Source organism: Cupressus sempervirens, chromosome 3, assembly GCF_028749045.1.
Source record: "Cupressus sempervirens isolate cs-2001-9-10 chromosome 3, ASM2874904v1, whole genome shotgun sequence".
NCBI lineage: Eukaryota > Viridiplantae > Streptophyta > Pinopsida > Cupressales > Cupressaceae > Cupressus > Cupressus sempervirens.
Window position 1 is genome coordinate 468,160,665 of NC_143120.1, and position 5,324 is coordinate 468,165,988.

A 5,324-nucleotide genomic window follows, 5' to 3' on the forward strand; every position below is an offset into this window, starting at 1 on the left:
GTGCCTGAAAAACAATTTAGAAATTAAAAAATGGGTGGTAGAAATAATTAGATTTGACATGTGGACAAATCAGCTAGGTAGAAAAAAAACCTATTATGTCAAAGAATTTAATCCCACATGTGAGCATGACAACAAAGAGTGTCTAGGAGCCAAGATCAAAGGAAATACAAAAATCTTGATAGCCCAACTGAGATCTTGATCACACCATTTGAGATGTGAAACTGGCAGATGGAAGGTCCCTAAGGATGAGTGGGAGGAGAGAATTTGTAGATTTTGCAATGAAGGAGTAGTGGAAACAAAGTGACACTATATGAAGGATTGCACCCCATACGAGGAAGTTCACAACCATCACAAATAAATTTTAAAGGTGAACAACATTAAAGAGCTTTTCAAAGGTCCAAAACTACTCAAGGGTGCCATCTTACTTATGAAGATCCACAACAAAAGGGACAACCTAGAGAAATTGCACCAAACTGATTAAGGGGTCTTATGCTGGTCCCTTAGAGTTATGGTCTCGTGGACATCATTAAAAGTCTTTCATTCATTAATCAAATTCTACTTATAATTGGCTCATGTTTGGAATAATTTTGCACTAGATCGATACAAAGTGATTGTTCATTAAATGCCACTTAGCTTCATTCGTAGTTTAGATTTCAAGTCACAGTTAGGATATTCACTTACAGAGGAAGTTGACAATTTACTTCTTCTGCGTAGCTTGGACTTTAACAATAAGTATGATATTTGTAGCAGTCTATTCTCACAAAGCCTAATTGCAACCCTAACAAGCATATACGCTTAGATTTGTTTTGATATTATACTTAAAAGTTGTGACATTCACTAAATTAGTTAACCGTGGGTTTCTAAGTCAATGTGAAATTCTTCTTTTCACATATGTATATATTATCACTGCTTGTAGCTAACAGTATAACTTTTAATCTGCTATAAGTGTTGACCTCCATCCCTACCTCTATGCAGTGAAGTCTTTAGATCTCTGAGAGCAAGTCTACACTAAAGGATCTACCCAGTGCAATTAGACCTTTTTGAGCAAGATTTCCTCAAATTTATTTGCTAAAGAAAGCATTTTAGAGCAGTGATGGGAGGTTCAAATTAAAAATTAACCTAGCTTTTTCTTTCTTCAACAATCTCGATTGTTGTTAAGAGGGCAAATTTCAACATCACGCCTACTTTCGGTGCAATTTTGCAGGAGACAACACCAACAATTAACAATAAGAGCATCTACAATTAATGGAGGCAAAAATAGAGATTGGGATGAGTCAAATCATTTTTGGAAGAGCTAATGTTGGAGAAGGGAAAGTAAAACCATTTGTTGAAAAGAGCTACCAGACAGGATGCTGCGACAGGGACAAAATAAAGCCTTTTGGCTTGGGTTTAATGTAGGATGAAAGATATACGAACCATATTCAAAGAAGAGAACACAATGGACTGTGTTGAAACTTGATGAGGAATAAGCAACATGAAAATGAAAGACAAGAACCGAATGCATTGAAATTTGTGCTTGAAACAGTAGAGGTCAACATTCTCCTTTCTGTATCCATTTATTAAAAATTTAAGTCTGTGAGTTTCATATATCTTCAGTCAAAGGATCGGTAATAAGACAGATATTTAGTGTTACTCAAAGCTATCTTAAGGCAAGGAACTTATGTTCTCAGTTTCACCTGCGCATTAAATTTGAAAATAAAAAAATGTAAGAACTTAAGGTTTGGGGTCTATTTATTTTTCTGAAAAAAATTCTTACAAAAATTCAAATTTTCTAATTGGACAATGGTAATTTTCTGAGGCGTTAATTGTTTTCTAACTCGAAAAAATACCAATTTTTTTCCTAGAACTCTCTATTTGTTTCTGGAAGCGGCAAGCATAGGGAGAGAGGTTTCTGACTCTTTGGGGATGATGGGAAATTACAGATTGAAGAACTCAAGGACTCCGATCGCCGACATGCTAATCCTCTAGCTGTTTGTTTAGATCAACAACACAAGAAAATGAACCTACCAATCTGTCCTACTACGACGGTTGGATATTTTTCTCAAACAATGTTACTTAGGAGAGCTCGCTGAGAATTTATGTCAAACAAGGAGGTCATTGTGCATCAATCTGTACTTTTCGAAGCTGAAACCATCGCGATGGAGGGTTTTGCCATAGGGTCACGTGGATTGGTCGATCTTCTTCAATTAACTCTTCTTGAACCTCAATTTATGGGACAATGTGAGCACCTTAGCCGGTGAGGTTGAAAATCTGCAGTGGACTTTTCCAAAGACGTTATTTTGCGCAGGGGTTTTGGCCTGCCTGGGGTATATTTTTCCATTAATGACAGCAACGGGGTTGTTGCGGTTCAATCGAGAGTTTTGTTCCAACGGCTACTTGGTCGAAGTAGCTGAGCTGATTCCTGGATCGTGGCTTAAATATTGGATCGATCTGGGGTCCGTTTTACCAACTGTAGGGCTTTTTGAAGTTCAGCTGAGCAGCGCATCGTTTCAGCTTCTAGGAATGGCAGAAATAGGGCTTCTTCCCTCTGCCATGGCCAAGCGTTCATCTTTGAATACGCCATTCTTGGGGGTTTTTATCTCGGGAAGATCCACGCTCATTTTATCATACTTGAGCTTTACTGCATTCAATTCGGCTGCCAATCTTCTTTAAAGCTACGTGAGGCTGCTGGAATTCGCGTTTTTCTGGTGGCTGAGGCGGAAATCTCTGGATCTCAAGAGGTCGTACAGGGTTCCAGTGGGTATAACAGGGTTGATTTTCCCGTTTGCTTTGCCCATGGCATTTCTCCTATTTGTCATGACTCTGGCGGATTTGACTGTCTATGTACTCAGCGTTTCTGTTACATTCGTTGGCATTCTCGGGTATTTTTTCATGAAGGCCTGCAAGAAGAGTACTTGCATTGATTTCGCTGAGAGAGTCGGCGAGAGTGGGAATGAGAATCGAACCGATGACCAGATGAAGTTCGACGGTCTTCTAAATACGGGTTCAAAACCTTAACATAGTTCCCCAAATTATAAATATATGCGGGCGCATTTGATCAAGTGGTTTTAAGAATATGTAACATTTCTTATTTCAATGTTCTTATGTTTTTTCTTAAATTATTTAAAATATCATATATTTTTAAAAATGTGTAAAATTATTTCGTTGCAATCACCTATTTCATATACTTCAGCTTACTAGAGCTCTTGTTTCTATGAGTTTCATGTATTTTTCAACAGATTTGGAGAGGTTGTCCAATTTTATCTGTCTTTAAAGTATATCCAAACAATCTCTTTTTGTTATAAGGGTTCAATGGTAGTGTTTGTGAGTACACATGATATTTTGAATTTTAAAGCACCATAAATTATGGTAATTTGTTCTTCTTATGTGGATAATAGCATCATGGTTGCGTTTTGCTTACCTTTGTTGACTATTTTACTAAGTTTCATGGTTCATACCCACAGGCCAAGGTTTGGGTATGCACTAGGTATGAGTATGTTTGTGGATACTTGTTGGATACATATATGCATATTATTCCACTATTAATTAGCATTTAATATCATCTTTGGCATTTTGGCATTGATCAATGATCAAGTATCGTACTATGAAATGATTTTGCCTTAAAGCTTTGTATCTCTCTCTCTCTCTCTCTCTCTCTCTCTCACACACACACACACACACACACACACCCACACACACACACACACACACACACACACACACCCACGTGCATGCATGTGTACACACATAGACACACACATGCATACACACACACGCACATGCACACACACACATGCGTGTAGACAAACACACATGTAGCCAAACCGCTAATAAAAAATCATGTACCCACCTTACTAGGTTCTTGTACCCACACCCATCTTTGAACTCAAACTAGTAACTTAGCTATCTTAAGCTAAAGGTTTAAAGATTTGTTCAAGACTACTTGGACTTTTTTTCCATTCAGTTGCGCTAGACACCAAGGTTTGCGTTACTTCTTTTTCACAAATTTGAATGACAAGTGAGTATCTAAATTGATGTGTTTAATTCTACTTATATAATGGCTTGTGTTTGGATCATTCTGTTGGCGCTCAAAATTGCAGTCCTTATTTTGAGCACTGTTGAGAAATTAAGCCCTATGAAAGCTTTTTGATGCCTATGCACCCGACTGCCAGTCTGAAGCCTAAAAGGTGTTTAATGTTTCTAACACCCTATTTTCAGCCTGTCTAAGTGTTCCATGAAGTTAAATCATCATTCCGAGTCATTTGGCGAAGTCTTTCTTTTAGAAATTGTCAATCTTGCATTTTACACAGTGTCAAACAGCGATAAGAAGCCTTGTTTACGCCTTAATATCTTGCACCTAGATTTGCGTCATGACTTGCCACTCTGGGAGTATCTAGTATCCATACATGAAAACCTATGTTTCAGATTTTGAATCGTTTCGAGTCCGTTTGACTAGGATTTGAATCCCTCAAAATTGGTCAGTTACTATTTTCATGCTTTTGCACTCTGCACCTAATTCTGGGAGCCTTGTTTGACGTGCTATAACTTTGACCCAGTTGACCCAAATCTTGAAATTCCTTTTGCGTTATATTGTAGACATCAGAGACTTGTTATATTTCAATTTTTAAGTCTTGATGAATCCGTTTGATATGTTTTTGAACGCGATTCCAAACGCAATTTGTAACCTTTTACTGGTATCGGCATTTGCAGATTTATCAGGACCCCTGTTCGAGACGTTATAACTTGAGATCCGTGATTGCCTAAATCAAATGGTTTATTTCTCTATGTTCTACTCTGAAAATACTCCAAGTGTGTCAGTTTGTAAGTCATGAAAAATCCGTTTGCACACTTTTCCAGGTCAATTCCATTCGCAAAAAATGCTTTCTGTCAACATGTCCAGTTTGTAAAATTCTGAGTAGCCTACTTTGACTGATCGCCATTTGCGCCCTGTGATTCTTCATGAACCCAAATCACATATTCATATTCACCTCATGACATAGAGTCAGTGTCCCAGTTTTCGTTTCCCCATGTGCTCGTTTGCCTAGTTTTCCAAGCCAAATCCAAACCCAGTTTATGGTATTCTGACGTGTTTTCTTGTAGATAATTTTGAGGAGGCAACTTTGACGATCAATATCTTTTGACTGGAAATTCATCATGAGACGAGATCTGACAAGGTAGAAGTATGCAGAGAAAAGATTCAGTGTGTCAGTTTTTAGATCTCGATTAGGTGTTCGGGTCAGTTTTTAAAGGCAGTCAATAGACCTCCTGGCATTAGATTCACAATTGGCAGAAAGTGACAAATTGAGTTTTTAACGATCAATCTGTGATCAAAATCGTTTCCAATC

The 5,324-nt window shown here is 37.8% G+C and overlaps 1 pseudogene across 1 annotated transcript; it reads left to right on the forward strand.

Annotated features, from left to right (window-relative positions):
• The first annotated feature begins 1,858 nt into the window (after positions 1–1,858).
• LOC149567167 (putative polyamine transporter At3g13620 pseudogene) lies at positions 1,859–3,136 on the forward strand (annotated as a pseudogene). The gene has a single exon (XR_016361607.1). The product of XR_016361607.1 is annotated as a putative polyamine transporter At3g13620 pseudogene (transcript).
• The last annotated feature ends 2,188 nt before the right edge of the window (positions 3,137–5,324 follow it).